At 44.5% G+C, this 19,356-nt stretch overlaps 1 long non-coding RNA gene across 1 annotated transcript in view; it reads left to right on the top strand.

Moving 5' to 3' along the window:
• LOC134336864 (uncharacterized) overlaps positions 1 to 18,330 on the top strand; it is a 61,751-nt gene extending 43,421 nt beyond the window's left edge. Inside the window, exon 3 of the long non-coding RNA XR_010015897.1 lies at positions 18,141 to 18,330. This is a non-coding gene — a long non-coding RNA (uncharacterized LOC134336864). The remainder of the gene's footprint in view (positions 1 to 18,140) is intronic.
• Positions 18,331 to 19,356: the final 1,026 nt, after the last annotated feature.

Consider the following 19,356-nt stretch of genomic DNA (forward strand, 5'->3'; position numbering starts at 1 on the left):
TTCCTTTAGGTTACAATAGAGTGGCAGGGTGGAAATGCATCTCTCCCAAAGGAGGTGTAAAGCATTCCTTCCCTCCGCTAGCCTGCAGGTCACCCTTGGACGAGGTGTAGCACCTGCTTAGCCCCCTGATCAGGGTCACGTGAAGCTGTGGGAGCAGGTGGTGGATGGTTGTATGAGCAGCCTGTGCGTGTCACAAGTCCTGGTTATGCCAAGCAGGCAATCTCTGAAGAGTATTGAAAATGGCAGGGGTAAAGATACTGCCCAGAAGAAGGCAATGGCAAACCACTTCCGCAGAGAAATTTTCCAAGGACAATCATGGTCATAGAAAGAACACAATTACCCGTGTCATATGACATGGCGCATAACGAACAAACAATAAGAAATGTATAATAAATAAATAATAGAGCAAAGTGGGAGCAAAATAGCAAGACAGTGATCATGGATTCCCGGACTGTTCAGAAACCTGATAGTGGATGGGAAGAGGCTGTGCCTAAAATGTTGCGTGTGCGAGACACAGTGGATAGTTGTTTCCATATTGTCCAGACAGATCATGATATACAGAAGCACATCAAGGTTGTCCAAAGGGGGAAGGAACACAGAATGCAGAATGTGGTGCTATAGTTAAAGAGAAAGTTTTGTGCAGGTAGACAAAGTAATACAGCAAATGCCGGAAATACTCATTAGGTCAGGCAGCATCCGCAGTGATAGACAGAATAACATGCAAGAGCAATGATGAGGTAGACTGAGAGATCAAGAGTCATTTTTGTTGTACAAGAGGTCCAATCAAGAACCCTATATCAGTGGGGTAGAAGCTGTCCTTAGTTTGCAGGAATTTAAATTTGCCACTATTGGAAAGGCACATTAAACACACATATTGTACATGTTTACATATTATAAACCCCTGTTGCATGCCCTTTAACAGCTTAGTTATTTTAGGGAAGGCTTGTGCCGCAGTTGTCTTTGTCACTGTGCGGACCTCTAATTGGTTTAATCCATGTGGTCACATAAAATCAAATTTACTGAAAAATAATCAGTAAATGCCCAAGAAAAGCCTATGATCTTGATTTACTGAAAGTCTCTAACTCGAGTCGGAAAATTTGCTAGTGCTGCACGAAGGGGTTTAAACTAGAGTTGCAGGGGGGATGGGAACCAGAGAGCCAGAGAAGATAGTGGGCTGGTTGTGGAGGAAGATGTTGTTAAGCCTACATACAAAATCAGAAATGGAATAGTTGAGCATTGTGGGACTAATGTTCTGAGTTGTGTCTGTTTCAAAGCCAGGAGTGTTGTAGGAAAGGTGACTGAGCGAAGGGCATGGATCAGCATGTGGAATATTACCATTGTAACTATTAGTGAGACTTGGCTGTAGGAGGGGCAGGGCTGGCAGCTCGGTGTTCCAGGGTTCCATTGTCTTAGACGTGATAGAGCGGAATGCATTAAAGGGGAGGGGTGGTGTTACCAGTCAAGGAAAATGTCACGGCAGAACTCAGACAGGACAGACTGAAAAGTTCATCAACTGAAGCTATGTGGTGGAACTGAGGAATAAAATGGGACCACATTAATGGAATTATATTATAGACCTCCCAGTAGTCAGCAGGACTTAGAGGAGCAAAAACATAGAGAGACCACAGACTGTTGCAAGAAACATAAGGTTGTGATCGTAGGTGATTCTAACTCTACATATTGACTGTGACTCCCTTACTGTAAAAGGGCTGGATGGGATAGAGTTTGTCAAATGTGTTCATGTAAGTTTCCTTAATCAGCACATAGAGGTCCCAACAAGAGAGCGTAATACTAGATCTCCTCTTAGGAAATGAGACGCGGCAGGTGACAGAAGTTTGTAGAGGGGAGCACTTCGGATCAAGTGATCATAATGCCATTAGTTTCAAGATAATTATGGAGGAGGATAGGTCTGGTCCTCAGCTTGAGATTCTAAATTGGAGAAAGGCCAATTTTGATGGTATCAGAAAGGATCTGGCAAGTGTGGATATTTAAAAAGCCCTTAGCCTCTGGTGAGGTGCCAGAGGATTGGAGAATAGCTAATTTTGTTCCGTTGCTTAAGAAGGGCTTTAATAATAAGCCAGGAAATTATCTGCTGGTGAGTCTGACATCTGTAGCAGGTGAGTTTATTGGGAGGTAATCTAAGGGACCAGATATTTAAGTATTTGGATAGACAGGGACTGATTAGAGATAGTCAGCATGGCGTTGTGTGTGGTAGGTCATATCTAACCAATCTTATAGAGTTTTTCAAGGAAGTTACCAGGGAAGTTGATGAAAGCAAGGCAGTGGATGTTGTCTACATGGACTTTAGCAAGACCTTTGACAAGGTCCTGCATGGGAGTTTGGTCAAGAAGGTTCGGTCACTTGCCATTCAGGATGTGATAGTAAATTGGATTAGACTTCGGTTTCACAGAGAAAGCCAGGGAGTGGTGGTAGATGGTTGATGGGAGGCCTGTGGCTTGTAGTGTGCTGCAGGGACTTCTGCTGGGTCCATTGTTGTTTGTCATTTATATCAACGATTTGAATGATAATGTGGTTAAATGAATCAGCTGATTTGCAGATGATAGCAAGATTGGGGGTGTAGTGGACAGCGAGGAAAACTATCAAAGCCTGCAATGGAATCTGGACCAGCTGGAAAAATGGCAAATGGAATTTAATGCAGACAAGTGTGAGGTGTTACACTTTGGGAGGACCAACCAGAGTTCGCGGTTGAGCACTGAGGACTGCGGTAGAACGGAGGGATCTGGAAATGTGGATCCATAATTCCTTGAAAGTAGCATCAAGGGTAGATATGGTCGTAAAGAGAACCTTTATTAATCAAACTATTGAGTACAGGAGTTAGGATGCTATGTTGAAGTTGTAGAAGATGTTGGTGAGGTCTACTTTGGAGTAATGTGTGCAATTCTGGTAACTTCCCTGTAAGAAAGATATCAATGAGATTGAAAGAGCGCAGAGAAAATTTACAGGGATGTTGCCGGGACTTGATGATCTGAGTTTTAGGGAAAGGTTGAATAGGTTAGACTTTATTCCCTGGAGCGTAGGAAAATGAGGGGAGATTTTATGGCGGTATACATAATTACAAGGGAGGGGGTATAGATGGGGCAAATGCAAGCAGCCTTTTTCCACTGAGGTTAGGAGAGACTAGAACTAGAGGTCATGGGTTAAGGGTGAAAGGTGAAATGTTTAAGGGGAACATGAGGGGGAACTTCTTCACTCAGAGTGGTGAGAGTGTGGAATGATCTGCCAATGAAGGTGGTGGATGCAGGTTTGATTTCAATACTTAACAGAAATGTGGATAGGTACATGGATGGCAGAGGTACGGAGGGCTATGGTCTGGGAGTAGGCCGATGGGACTATGCAGATTAGTAGTTCGGCTGTAGGGCCTGTTTCTGTGCTGTGGTGTTCTATGACTTCATGACTCTGCAGCTTAAAAGATTAAAGATGAAAATTATGCAAAGAAAACTGGTGGAATTTTATTAAAGCATCATCTAATCTCCTCTGGTGTAAATTGTGGGTTTGACTGTTCGGTGATTATAACAGGACATTGCTAGCACTGTGAGTTTGGTGTGGAGTTTAGCTTAACCTGCCAGGTACAATGAACGTTGGTGCTCAGGTGTTCCCTGGGCTGTAGTGTGAATGAGAGCTAGTTAGTTGCTGAAGTAGGGACGACTCCTAAATGTAGCTAGCTCTCTGCCTGCAAGCGGGAGGCTGCTAAAACAGGGATAGGGAAGGGCCAGGGCAAACACTTTCATGTTAATGTGAAGGGAAAAGGCTGGCAGAATTAGGGAACCCTGGCTGACGAGGAGATTGAAGCTCCAGTCAGGAAAAATGAAGGAGGCATCTGTCAGGTATAGACAGCAGGAGTCAAGTGAGTCTCTTGAAGAATATAAAGGATGTAAGGGTACACTTTAGGAAATAGATGGCAAGTAGAGGACATGAAATATCCTTGGCAGATGATGTGAAGGAGAATCCTGTAAGATTCTATAATAATATTAAGAGCAAAAGGGTTAATGGAAAGAATAGGTTCCCCTTAAGGATCAGCATGATCATCTATGTCTGGATCCACTGGACATGAGCAAGGTCTTAAATGAATACTTCTGCCTGCATTTACCACAGCAAATGTAAGAACATTTGAGCATAAGAAAAAGAAGCAGGTGTAGACTATCTGGCCCTTCCAGCCTGCTCCATTCAATAAGATGGTGGCTGATCTGGCCGTGTAGCTGCCATTTCCCCATAACCCTTAATTCCCCTGCTATGCAAAATCTACCTGTGTCTTAAATATATTTCATAAGGTAGTCCCTACTGCTTCCCCAGGCAGAGAATTCCACAGATTCACTGCTCTCTGGGAAAAGAGTGATGACACTTACGTCATCAGGACTTTATTAAACCACAAACATTATGGCAGCTCAGCTTTCTATTTCATGTGACTTCATCAAGACTCTTGATGAAGTGTATCAGCCCAAAACGTCAACTGTTTATTCCTCTCTATAGATGCTGCCCGACCTTCTGAGTTCCTCCAGCATTTTGAGTGTGTTACTCAACATTATTTACAAATTTCATAAACTTAATCAATAGTTTGTAAAGTTCATATGGAGAGTAATTATTACATAATCAATAGCTGCTGATCTGACAGACATATTTATCAAGCTGCTGAGAGTTCAGGTTCAATCCTTGAATTAGGCATGTGAGACCTGTGTCAGTGTTGGGTGAGGTGAAATGGGTCTTCAAGGATAACGAGGGGCTGAATGTAACCTTCACCTATAATGATACCATGAGGTGAGGAGAATGAATAGAAACACTCACTGGCCACCTTATTAGGTACACCTGTACACCCACTCACTGATGCAAACGTCTTATCAGCCAATCACATGGCAGCAACTCAGACATGGTTCAGAGTTTCAGTAGTTGTTCAGACCAAACATCAGAATGGAGAAGGAATGCGATCTTAGTGACTTTGATCATGGAATGCTTTGAGTATCTCGGAAACTGCTGATTTCCTGTGGTTTTCATGCACGGCAGTCTCTAGTGTTTACAGAGAATAGTGAGAAAAAGGAAAACCATCCAGTGAGTGGCAATTATGTGTTCAAAAACACCTTGTTAATGAGGGAGGTCAGCGGAGAATAGCAAGACTGGTTCAAGTTGACGAGGAAGGCGACAGTAACTCAAATAACAGTGGAGTGCAGAAGAGCATCTCTGAACACCCGATATGTCAAACTTTGTAGTGGATGGGCTATGGCAGCAGAGGACCACACTGGGTTCCACTCCTGTACTGAGTACAGTGTCCACTGACTGTATATTGTTCATGTCTGTGAGAGTTGTGGGAACCACATGGTAAGATTTCTGGTTGTATTGCTGTATTAATGATAAAGAACCATTTTATTCACCTACCTTTTTTTTGGCGTATGCCTGCATGCGTGCGTCTGCGTGTCCGTGCGTGCGTCCGTGATGATGGATTTTTCATGGCTTTTTTCCAAGGCACAGAGCGAGAGGGAGAGACTGTGTGGCACACCACTCCCTGCACAGACATTTTCGCAGCATTTTCCCTTTGTTTTACGAGGTCGAGTTGCGGTCTCGACACCCAACCCAGCACGGATGGAAAGCGTACTCGGGAGCGGACCCGACTGGTTTTGAACCCGGGAACCTCCGCTCCCGGGTCTGGCGCCACCAGCTGGCCCTCACCTACCTTTCTAAGATCCACCATAATGGAGAACTGACGGCGATACACTGGCAATGAAAATTGGGTATTGGTTCTATGGCAGGATACAAGCATAAGAGAAAGATATCCCAGTTCTGTGGACAGAATGGTAACTGTAAGTTGAGGTGAACTGGAATATTACGAGTAATTGTAGCCACTTGTTCCAACTGTGGAATGAATATTGGCAATCCTGAGAGTAAATGATGTTGTTGACATCCAGGTGAGGATAGAGAATGAAGATGAAGAGACCTATGACCTATGCTGGTACTTAGTGCTAGAGACAGGCAAAATGCTTATTACCACCACAGACCGCAGATAAATCTCTGAAGGGGATATATTGAAGGGACGTTCAAATCCAATTCCTCTGGAGATATTTCCAAGTTACATATTACATGTAGTTAGTTACCTGAAGAGACATAAATATGTCCTCAGGTGACAGACGCTGGCCAAAAAGTACCACTTTCAGATCTTTTTAGGTTAGGTGCCGTGGGATTGATTGGATCGCGGGCTGTCAAACCCAGAGCCGTTTCAGGCAGAGTTGTTTGACGCCTGGTTCTGGGGAACTGGGAGGCATGCAGTGATGGATGTGAAGCTGTTTTGGTCAAAAACGTAGAGCTGAGATTCAGGCAAAAAACACGTAGTAACAGCAGCATTGTTTCTTTTCTTTGTGGCTGGGTCACGTAGATGCTACGAAAGCCTTTGGTAGGAAAATGGTGGGGTGGTAATGGCGCGATGTTCAAGTCATGTTCAGGAAAGATGCAGGAAGCTTTACTGTGAACTATTCAGCAAGTCGTCTGGATCCTGAATAGAAATTCAGGACGATGTCAAGTTTTAATTGTGGCCAGTTTGGGGCAGGTTCCTCAAGAAGGCAGTTGACAGTAAGGCTGGTGGTCCCAATTTGCCTTAAGTGGAAGGGAGAAAATGAGAATAAGAGTCAGAATTAGGTTTATATCACTGCCATATATTGCGAAAATCTGTTGTTTTGTAGCATAAAATACTATAAATTACAGTTATAATACATAAAAACAGATAAAAAGTGCAAAATAGTGAGGTGAGTTTCCTGGACCATTCATAAATCCAATGGTGAAGGGAAAGACGATGTTGCTAAAATGTTGAGCGTGTGGTTTCAAGCTCCTGTACCTCCTGCTAGTAATGAGAGGAGGGCAGGCGTGTTCTGGATGGTGAGAGTCCTTCAAGATGGATGCCACTTTCTTGAGGCAGTGTCTTTTGAAGACATCGTCAATGGTGGGGAGACTAGTGCCCATTTTGGAGCTGGCTGATTTTACCACCCTCTGCAGTTTTTTTTTCCGAACCAGTGGTTTGGTCCCTCCATACCAGGAGGTAATGCAACCAGTCAGAATGCTCTCCCCAGAAAGTCTGCAGAAATTTGCTGAAGTCTTTGGTGACGTACCCAATTTCCTCAAACTCCTAATGAAATATAGCCACTGGACAGTCTTCTTCATCTTTGCAACAATATGTTGGGGAAAAAAAAGGAAAGGAAATTGCCTTTTAAACTCACGAGAGAGCATAGGCCATCAACTTTTTGCTGTTGATGTTTGGCAATTACGAGGTCGAGTTGCTAGCTCGATGCTCAACCCAACACGGATGGAAGGCATGCCTGGGGAGCCAGCTGGATTTGAACTCGGGAGCCTTCGCTCCGAAGTCCGGCGCTGACGCCACTACGCCACCAGCTGGCTATCAATATGTTGGACCTAGGGTATATGTTGACACCCAGGAACTTGAAGCTGCTCACCCCTTCCACTGCTGATCCCACTGTGTGTTTTCCCAATTTCCTCTTCATGAAGTCCGCATTCAATTCCTTGGTCTTACAGACATTGAGTGTAAAGTTGTTGTTTTTGTGACATCAGTCCACCAGCCAATCTGTCTCACTCCTGTACAGCTCCTCGTCGCCTTCTGAAATTCTACCAACAGCTGGGTCAACAGTGAATTTATAGATGGCATTTGCGCTGTGTCTAGCCACACAGTTGTGTGTGTAGAGAGAATAGAGCAGTGATCTCATTGAAACCGATGAATATTGAGAGGCTTAGAAAGAGTGGATGTGGAGAGGATGTTTCTAATAGTAGGTGAGTCTAGGACTAGTGGGCACTGCTTGGGAATACAAGGACATTCCTTTAGAACAGCAATGAGGAATTTCTTTAGCCAGAGGGTGGTGAATCTGTGTAATTCATTCCCATAGATGGCTAGAAAGGCCAAGTCATTGGGTACAATTAAAATGGAGTTTGATAGGTTCTTGATTGGTAAGAGTGTCAAAGATTACAAGGAAAATGCAAGAGAATGGGGTTGAGAGGGAAAATAAATAATACATAGAGCAGAGGAGATTTACAAGAATGTTGCCTGGATTGGGGAGCATGCCTTATGAAAACAGGTTGAGTGAACTCGGCCTTTCCTCCTTGGAGCGACGGAGGATGAGAGGTGACCTGATAGAGGTGTAGAAGATGATGAGAGGCATTGATCGTGTGGATAGTCAGAGGCTTTTTCCCTGGGCTGAAATGGCTAACATGAGAGGGCATAGTTTTAAGGTGCTTGGAAGTAGGTACAGAGGAGATGTCAGGGGTATGTTTTTTACGCAGAGAGTGGTGAGTTCGTGGAATGGGCTGCCGGTGACGGTGGGGGAGGCGGATACGATAGGGTCTTTTAAGAGACTCCTGGACAGGTACATGGAGCTCAGAAAAATAAAGGGCTATGGGTAACCCTAGGTAATTTCTAAGGTAAGGACATGTTCAGCACAGCTCTGTGGGCCAAAGGGCCTGTATTGTGCTATAGGTTTTCTATGCTTCTGTTTCTAAATCAGCTATAATGGAATGGCAGAGAAGACTTGATGGGCCAAATGGCCTAATTCTGTTCCTATGTCTTATGGTCTTCTCCTTTTGGATATATTGTTGAGTCCATCACTGTTATTGTTGGCCAATAATAAAGGATGCTTGGTTGAAAGCTCTATCCCATCTACTGTATTTGCCTTACTGAAAACCAATATATGGTTGTTACACTTCATTCAACATCCTCCACAACACTCCCTCAATATTCCATGAGTGGTGTCAGCCTGTAGGCTCTATCCCAGGAGCAGGATTTCAAATGAGTTTCTACCATAAGCTAACAGACTGATGGTGGCCCTTTAAGTGATAATAGGCTTGTGCTTCACCCTCCTGAGATTGTGTCCGATTGTTGGCTGTAGTTTGTGGCGTGATAAAATATAAACACAACAGGTTAAGTTGTTCACACATATTTTTCCCCGCTTGACGAGTTGCCCTCGCAAAACACCACTGCCAACTCACCGAGAGGTTATGGTCATTGTTTTTCTTTGTGTTAATATTTCACCGGCGTACGGCTCCTTTAACATTGGGAAATCTTTGTCCAGGGTTATGTGACAAGCTTAGATACATCACGGAAAAATTCCGAGGCATCAGAAGATCATGCTGTCCATACAGTGCAGGGAAAGGGTGCGACAATCTGGCAAAATGTATAATGCAACCATCACTTTAACACGGCTAAATTAGTGATGGCAGATATAAAATTGGCATTAGTCCCACTCCTCAATTTAAAAAATGTTGTGATGTATGTGGAGCTGAGCTGCACAACAACTGAGGCACATACAATAGTAAAATATCCTAAGCTGCTCAATTGATCTGTTGTTATAATGTTTAATATAGTGCCAGGTGGTCCTGGAGTAGGTGACCGACAAACTTGTCACTGTGCTTGGTTTTAAAGAGTGTATCAAAGGAGATTAGAAGCAGAGGTTCACAGAACATAGAACAGTACAGGCCATTCGGCCCACAATGTTGTCCTGAACCAGCTCAAAAGCACATCAAGAACACCCAGACACTAATCCCACCGACCTACACCATGGCCATATCCCTCAACTTCCTTACATCCATGTGCCTATCCAACATCTCTTAAAAGCCTCGAATGTATTTGTCTCCACTACTAAACCAGACAGCATATTCCAGATACTCACCACTCTCAGAGTAAAAAAATTACCCCTCACATCCCCATTGAATCCCCCCTCCCCCCACCCCCCACCTTCAGTATATCCCCTCTGGTATTAGACATTTCTACCCTGGGAATAGATATTTCCTGTCTACTCTGTCTATGCCTCTCTTTTAAATCTTATAAACCTCTATCAGATCTCCCCGGCGCTCCAGAGAAAACAACCCAAGTTTGCCCAGCCTCTCGTGACAGCACATGCCCTCTAAACCAGACAGCATCCTGATAAACCTCCTTTGCAACCTCCTCAAAGCCTAAACGTCCTTCCTATAGTGGGACGACCAGAACTGTGTGCTATACAGGTTCAGGGAAGTAATTTTGGATTTTGGGGCCAAGGCAGCTGAAGGCAAGGCAACACGCACAAAGTACAGGAGGAACTCAGCAGGTCAGGCAGCATCTATATGGAAATTAATAAACAGTTGACGATTCGGACCAAGGCCCTTCATCAGGACTGGAAAGGAAGGGGGATGATGCCAGAATAAAAAGGTGAAGGCAAGGCCCCAGAAGTTTTTTAAATTTATTCAGATGCATTGTGGAATAGGATCTTCCAGCCCTTTAATCTTTGCCACCCAGCAACCTCCAATTTAACCCTAGCCCAATCACAGGACAATTTACAATGACCAGTTAAACTACCAACCAGTAGGTCTTTGGACTGTGGGAGGAAACTGGAACACTCGGAGGAAACCCACACGGCCACGGGGAGAACGTACAAACTCCTTACAGGCAGCAGTGGGAATTGAACCTGGGCCGCCTGCACTGTAAAGCCTTGTGCTAACCACTACGCTACCGTGCCAGCCCACGTGGATGAAGAATGACTGAAAGGCCAAAATTGGAGGGGCACCTTTCACTCAAAGGCTTGCAGGTTGGAAGAGCTCCATATGTTCTTAAGTCAGTTCTATCAGAAAGAGGGTGATTGGATCTGTGGCCAAATTGCAGACTCACCTCCTGCCCCACATCCCTGAATAACATTGGTAAGAAAAATCTATCAGCCTTGGGTTTAAAATTAACATCAGCCCATCAAATCCAAGATGATCAAGGTGCCCATCTAAGTTGGTCACCTTTGTCCACATTTGGCCTACATCCCTCCAACCTTTCCTATTCAGATACTGATCCAAGTGTCAACCTTTCCTATTCAGATACTGATCCAAGTGTCTAACAGAGGCATGCCTGTCTTTATTTGTCAAGGTGTTGAATTTAAGAGTCAGGAAGTTATGTTACAGCTTCATATAACTTTGGCTAGGCTGCATTTGGAGTATTGCACTCATTTCCGGTCGCCACTTTGCAAGGAGGCTTAGAGGTGGTGCAGAAAAGGTTTTCCAAGTTGCTAAGCAACACACACATAGTACTGGAGGAAATCAACAGGTCAGGGCAGCGTCTATGGAAAAGTGTAAACAGTTGATGCTTTGGGCCAAGACACTTCATCAGGACTCAGAATAAGATACCGTAGAGGGGGAGCAGTGAGAGACAGTATCACTGAACTCCTGTCAAAGGGACAATTTAAACTTCTTCAGGGTTGGCATGGCTCGAAGAGACTTGGCAGTCCAGTAGCAGTATCACAAACACAAGAAGGTGTGCAGAAGCTGGTGTGCGCTGATTTGGAATTCCAGCATCAGCAGATTTTCTCCTTTGCTTCCCAAGAAGCTGCCTGTATTGTGCTATGAAGAGAGGTTGGACCAACTTGAGTCGTTTTTTTTTTCTGGAGCAGTGGAGGCTGAGAGAAGAGCTGATAGAAATTTATGAGAGGAGTGGATGGAGAAAACGGCTGGGATCTTTTCCCCAGGTCCAAGTGTCTAACACTAGAGGGTATTTGAGATGAGAAAGGGTATGTTCAAAGAGACATTTTGGACAAGTTTTCTACATAGAGAGTGGTTTAAGCTTTCGATTTAAGATGGTGCTGGTGAAGCCCTGTGACTACTTATTGTGGCAAACAAAACAAAGAATGTAACTAACTATTTTACTAATAACAAAAATTCTGGTAAAACTTATGGTAAACGATCACTGCAAACAATGAGGAGGTGAATGAGGTGAGACTGAGTTGAGTGTTGAAGTGTGCGGGTGTGCGGAAAAGGTTGAGACAGAGCAGAGCAATATCGGAGGGGAGGCGAGACGGATTCGAAGCCCGTCTACCTAAACCGAGAGCAAGGTTTGAATGATCTAAGCGCCAAGCCGATTTGGAAAGGTCGGGTATGGGCCGAAACTTGGCGGTGTGGTCCAGGCCCCGAGCATGTTGATGCAACAGGACCTGGGTCCTAGAGCGAGGGACGACCCGATGTTTGGACGATTTAAACGCTGGGCCAGGTGGATTGCAAACGCAGGGTGTCGGGACCAGAGGCAAGGGTTGGGCCGGTTCTGCTTGCTGCTCTTGTGACAATTACTCAGCTCTGCACTGAACTGAGCCTGAGGCTGAGGCCTGCTCCTGCTCCAGCTTCTCCTGGCTTCCTGCCTGTGGACTCACTTTCGTCCTGATCACTATTTGCTTACTTTTACTCTTTGCATGATTTGTTTTTCTTCCTCACTTTGCATCTTGCATGTTTGACAGCCTTTTTAATAAGTTCTTTAGGCTTTCTTTGTTTTGTGGCTGCCTGTAAGGAGATGAATCTCAAGATTGTATAATGTATACATACTTTGAAAAGAAATGTACTTTGAACTTTGAACTTTGGAAGGCTCCGCCGGGGTGGCGGCGGAGGCAAAAGCAATAGAGGTTTTTAAGAAACTCTTAGATTAGATTAGATTAGATTAGATTATGAGGACACTCAGTCCTCGTTTATTGTCATTTAGAAATGCATGGATTAAGAAATGATACAATGTTCCTCCAGTGATATCACAAAAAGAAACAGAACAAACCAAAGACTAACACTGACAAAACCACATAATTATAACATATAGTTACAGCAGTGCAAAACAATACCATAATTTGATAAAGAGCAGACCATGGGCACGGTAAAAAAAAATCTCAAGTCCTGATCGACTCCTATAGTCCCCGATAGCAGGCGGCAAAAAGGGAGAAACTCCCCTGCCATAAACCTCCAGGCACCGACAACTGCCGATGCATTGGAAGCAGCCGACCACAGCCGACACTGAGTCCGTCCGAAAACTTTGAGCCTCCGACCAGCCCCTCCGATACAGCCTCCCGAGTACCTTTGACCTCGTCCCGGCCACCGAAACAAGCAAAGCCGAGGATTCGGAGGCCTTCTCCTCCGGAGATTCCGGACCACACAGTAACAGCAGCAGCAAAGCGGGCATTTCAGAAGTTTCTCCAGATGTTCCTCCATACTCTCACGTCTGTCTCCATCAAATCAGAATTGTGCATGGTACCCTACTTAACAAATACAGATATCATTTCTGGAGCGGCCGTGTACGCTGCGTCACGCCGCCATCTTCTCCTCCCTCCTAGATATGCAGAGAATGGAGAGATTTGGACATTATGTACGCAGAAGGGATTAGTTTAGTTAGGCATTTAATTACTAGCTTTACTAGTTCAGCACAACATTATCGGCCAAGTGGCTTGTTCCTATGCTGTACTGTTCTATGTTCTTATGGTTACAGATCCCGCAACCCACCTGGGTGAAGAGATGCTGTACAGATCAGCGCTGCCCCAGTTGCCTCCATCTCTCACGGTTGAGAGTGAGTGTCTGGGTTGCGGCAAAGCTCTCTGCGGTCCACTCTGCAACGTCGTCCGCCCATTTCCTCCTCTGTCTGCCCCTTTTCCTTTTCCCCAGCATGGTTTTTGAGAGTCCACCTGGTCTTGCTTTGTGGCCGTGCCATCTCAGTTTCCTCTTCGTTGCTGCAGGAAGTAGATCTTCATCGTGTCTCATGTGCTATGGTTCTTCATACTTTGTTGTTTGAGACATGCTCTGTATAGGAGATGCCAAGGAGCCTTCTGAAGCATCTCATTTCTACTGCCTGGATCTTCTTTGCTGTCAAAGTCCATGATTCGCATACATACAAGAAGATAGAGAGCACAAGTGCATGCAGGGGTTAACTTGGATATACTTTTAAATGCTGTTATTGCTACTTTTTCTGGCAGCTCATTCCTTCTGCATGAAAAAATTGCCCATGGGGTCTTTTATAAATTTTTCCCCTCTCACCATAAACCTTTAATTTTTGTTTCTCTTTCCTCGGGGGAAAAACCTGCATTTACCCTCGAGCTTATGTAACCCCTCTTGTTATTCAAACCATAGTGTCCATGTGTCATTCGGGTGAATCTAAACTGCACTTCCTCCGAATGTCAATTCATACTTCGCAATGTGTTTAGAAATGACTAGGTTGAGATGTGATCTGTCTAGGACTTAAATGTTACCGCAACATAACTTCTATTTCCTTGTAGTCTGTTCTCCTAGATACAAAAAGGTCAACGTTCTTTAAGAGTCTGATTATTTCCTTATACGTCCAATGGTATTTTTATATCATCATTTCTCTTCAAATCTCCACCGCTTCTTTTTCACCATTCAGATAACTTATCTCTCAGGCTCAGGAAGGGGTGACTTCACATCTGTCCCCACCAAAATCTATTTGTTGCAGCTTGCTCAATCAATGACCAAGACATAACAAACACAAGAGATTCTGCAGATGTCGGAAATCCAGAGCACTCACTCAAAATGCTGGAGGAACTCAGCAGGTCAGGCAGCATTTATGGAGGGGAGTAAGCAGAGGATGTTTCAGGCCTAGATCCTTCCATCGTGAGCCCCATGCTGGACATTTGAGTATCAGCCTGTTTTCCATTTCATCAGCTTCCACCCTGCCATCAATTTCCTTACCAGGTCTGCTGACCTTTATAGAAAAGGATAGCTCAGACAGACATCTTGGTCAGCATGGATGAGTTTGGTTGCCGGGTCTGTTTCTGCATATGGCTCTAAGGATGGTGAAAATAACAAGAGAAAATACTGTAGATGAGAAAATCTGAGCTAAAGAACAGGAAATTCTGAAAACATTCAGCAAGTAAGGCAGAGTTAGCATCAACTCTTTTCTTTTCCACAGATGCAGCTTGACCAGCTGAGGGGTTCCAGCTTCCTCTGCTGAGATGAGGAGGGTCTTGGGGAAGTGGGGTGGTGGGATCGTGGAGGAATTTGAAAACAAGAGTCAGAATCAGGTTTATTATCACTGGCATGTGTCGTGAAATGTGTTGCGTTGTGGCAGCAGTGCAGAGCAAGACATTAAAAAATTACAATTAGAGATGAACAGTGCAAAAAGCGGGCAAAATAGTGAGGTAGTGTTCGTGGACCATTCAGAAGTCTGCTGGCAGAGGGGAAGCAGCTGTTCCTAAAACATTAAGTGTAGGTCTCAGGCTCCTGTATCTCCTCCCTGATGGTAGCATGTCCTGGATGGTGAGGACCCTTCATGCCGGGAGCTGCCCTCTTGAAGCATTGCCTTGTGAAGATACCCTCGATGGTGGGGAGGCTGCTGCCCATGATGGATTCGGATGAGTTTACAGCCCTCTACAACTTTTTTGAATCTTGTGCTGTGGTCCCTTCATACTAGACTACATATTGTGTCATACACACAACGTGCTGGAGGAGCTCAGCAGGTCAGGCAGCATCCATGGTTGGGAATTTGAGTCGACATTTTGAGCCGAATGCCTTCATTGGGACTTATTCCCATCCGTAGATGCTGCCTGACCTGCTGAGTTCCTCCAGCGCAGTGGCTGTATTACTCTCGACTTCCAGCCCCTGCAGTACCTCATGTGCCTATGTAACACGTAAGATGGGTGAGAATCTTAGCATCGAGACAGGAGTGAAGCAGGAGCCAGTGCTGTCTCAATGCAAAACAAGCCCTGGCAGAGGAAGTAGCTTCGTGTCTGATAGCGGCTTTTTGCGCGCTGTGCTATTGCAGTACGTGACAACATAGACCGCCCAAGAATGGAAATATTTCCACTGCTGTAAAGGCTGCAGTGGTGTGCAATTCTGGTTATTAACCTAAGTGCATTTCCCACAGGATTGTGGGGCATTTGCTTAAGTTCAACAATGCAGGCTGTTTTTGATAAGGCTTGTCTCTGTTTAGATTGCTCATGAAAACTGTCCTGGATGGAAATTTCCCATCAGCTTGATCTACAAACTTTGCTAAATTACCTTTTGGTGGTTGAGCTCGATTTGCATCATTGCTCCATCTCAGCCATTTTCCAAGGATCACCTGTTGATCACATTGTATTGCTTCAGACGGGCAGTGCAACACCTTCCAACTGCCATTACTTAACACACAGTTGAAAATCAATCGATAGTGGTACTATTAAACAAATCGACCAGTCTACTGTTGATAACCAAACCTGTATGGGTAGAGTGTTAGAAATAATTTGATAGTAGTTTTGTTTTTTGCACTCCCATATCTCACACGCACACACATCAAAGTTCAAAGTTCAAAGTAAAATAAAATTTACTATCAGAGTCCATACATTTCACCAAATACAACCCTGAGATTCTTTATTCTGTGGTCATACTTAGCAGTTGTAACTGTAATCTGTAAACAGACTGCGCAAGTGCAGATAATAACTAAATAGCAATAAACAACGAGCATGAAGTAGCAAGATCAAAGCGTCCTTTGATGAGTGTTGTTAGCCCCTTTTATTCAAGAGCCTGATGGTTGAGGAGCAGTAACTGTTCTTCAACCTGGTGGTGCGAGTCCTGAGGCACCTGTACCTTCTACCTGATGGCAGCAGTGAGAAGAGACCATGGCCTGGGAGGTGGGTATCTTTGGTGATGGATGCTGCTTTTCTACCGCAATGTTTCGTGTAGATGTGCTCGATGGATGGGAGGGTTTTACCCACGATGTACTGGGCTGAGTCCACTTCCCTTTGTATGATTTTTCACTAAAAGGCATTGGTGTTCCCATACCAGGCCATAATGCAGCCAGTCAGCACACTTCCCACCGCACATCTATAGAAGTTTGCCAAGGTTTTTGATGACATGCCGAATCTCCGCAGACTCCTGAGGAAGTAGAGCGCTGTTGCACTTTCTTCGCAATTATATTTATGTGATGCGTCCAGGACAAGCCCCCTGAGATAGTGACACCCAGGAATTTAAAGTTACTGACCCTCTCCACCTCTGATCTTCCAATGAGGACTGGCTCCTGGACCTCTAGTTTCCCTCTCCTGAAGTCTACAATCCGTTCCTTGGTTTTATTGATATTGAGTGAGGTCTTATTGATATTGAGGGAGAGAGGTTGTTGTTATTACAGCCCACAGCCAAATTTTCAATCTCCCTCCTGTATGCTGATTCATCACCTTCTTGGGCACTGGTATGATTGAATCCTGCTTTAACCAGGTAGGTACCATACACTGCCAGAGCGAGAGGTTGAAGATATCCGTGATTATCAGTTATCAGTGAATCTAGCCAGTTATCACTGAGTTTAGCCAGTTGGTCAGCATATGTCTTCAGCACTCGGCCTGGTACTCCATCCAGACCAGATGCTCTCCTTGGATTCACCCTCTTGAAAGCAGCCCGCACATCATCTTCAAGTACTGAGACCAAAGGATCATCAGGAGACATGGGGGTGCGCGATAGTTCCTACTTGTTCTAGTGGTCAAAGTGAGCACAGAAGGCATTGAGCTCATCAGGAAGTGAAGCTCTGCTGTCCCCTATGTCACAAGATTTAACTTTGTAGGAGGTTATGACATTCAAGCCCTGCTACAGCTGTCAAGCATCCCTTATTGATCCCAGTCTCGTCTGGAATCCCCACTTTGCCCGAGAGATGGCTTTCCAGAGTTGGACATGTGTGCACACGCATGCATACATACACATGCACACACACACACACACACACACACACACACACACACACACACACATTCACACTTGCGCAGACAGACACGTGCATTCACACACCCACGCACAATTGTGGTCTTCCAAGTTGTTTCATCAGTACAGTGTTATTGGAAAGCTGTGTCACTACAGAATTCAGGGGCAAGGAAGAGGATTCTTCCTGAATTAGATTAACAGTTGACGGTTTCTCCAGTGCAACATCTATCAGCTACTTAGTGCATCTGTGTATTTGGCCTCCACTATTCCATTTTGTAGTGCCTTATCCCTGATGGCAGCAATGGGAAGAGGACATGTCCTGGATGGTGACAGTCCTTAATGATGGATACTTCAGATAACAACATGAGACAAAATATATTGGACATAGCATTTTTAAAACATTTAAGTCAAAGTAAATTTATTACTAAAGTATATTTTTATGTGTTACTATATACTACCTTGAGATTCATTTTCTTCCAGGGAGAAATACAATACAATTTATAAAAAACTATACTTAAACAAAGACACCAAACAAGTAGAAATCCATGTTCAAGTTTATTGTCATCTGACTGTACGTGTATACAACCAAACGAAGCAATATTCCTCAACACTGCGGTACATCCACACAACATATATCACACACAGTGCATAAAACAAAATATTACTACAAATAAGTGTTCAGCTCTCCGGTGAAAAATGATATCATATCTGTTAAATAGGGGCTGTGGACAATTTCTGATTTGATGGAGAATGGACGTGAAAGCACAGAGGAACATCTGGAGAAATTTCTGAAACGCTCGTCCGCAGCTGTCGTTACTGTGTGGTCGGGAATCTTTTGGAGGGTAGGCCTCAAAATCCCTGGCCTTGCCTGCTTTTGGCAACCGAGAAGGAGGTCGAATCGTTCGGACAGAGATGGCGCTCAGTACTCGCTGTCGGAGAGCTGATCAGAGCTCGAAGTTTTCGGATGACTCAGAGTCGGATTGTGGTTGGCATGGCAGGGAGAGTGTTTCTTCCCTCTCCCGTCTCCATGAGATGTGGGATATTTGAGAAACTTTGAACTTTACTGTGCTCATGGACTTCTTCATCAAGTTATGATATTGTTGCACTGTTGTAACTATATGTATAATTATGTGGTTTTGTCAGTTTTTTCAGTCTTGGTTTGTCCTGTGTTTTTGTGATATCACACCGGAGGAAATAGTGTATCATTTCTTAATGCATGCATTACTAAATGACAATAAAACGGGACTACATGTCTTCATAATCTAAATATAAAACAACGTGCATGTAGTGCACAGCATAGGTGAACAGTATGGCCAGTAACAGTAAACAGTAAACAGCTCACTGTCCCATGATGAGACCACGGTGGTCTCATTAGTCTCACAGCCTGAGGGAAGAAGCTGTTACCCATTCCTGATGCTCCTGTACCTCCTCCCTGATGGTAGTGGGTCAAGGAGATTGTGGGATGAGTGGTTGGGTTCCTCAATGATGCATCACCTCATCTACAACGCTCTGGTAAAATGTCACAGATAGTGGGGAGGGAGATCCAAGTGATGTCTGCGACAGTTCTTACTATCCTCTGTCGGGCCTTGCTTTGCAGCTTCCGTATCACACAATGATGCAGTCAGACAGGGCACACTTGATTGTGCTCCTGTAGAAAACTGTTAGAAAGGGTGCAGGGAGACTTGCACGCCTCAACAGAGCCATCGAACAGTACAGCACAGAAATAGGCCCTATTGCCCATCTAATCCATGCTGAACCATTTAAACTGCCTACTCCCTTCATCCAGCACTGGGACCAAAGCCCTCCATAACCCTATCATCCATGTACCTATCCAAACTTCTCTTAAACATTGTGCTGGCAGCTCGTTCCACGGTCTCATGACCCTCTGAGTGAAGAAGTTTCCCCTCATTTTCCCCTCAAACTTTTCGCCTTTCA

The sequence above is a fragment of the Mobula hypostoma genome, chromosome 23, assembly GCF_963921235.1.
Source record: "Mobula hypostoma chromosome 23, sMobHyp1.1, whole genome shotgun sequence".
Lineage (NCBI taxonomy): Eukaryota > Metazoa > Chordata > Chondrichthyes > Myliobatiformes > Myliobatidae > Mobula > Mobula hypostoma.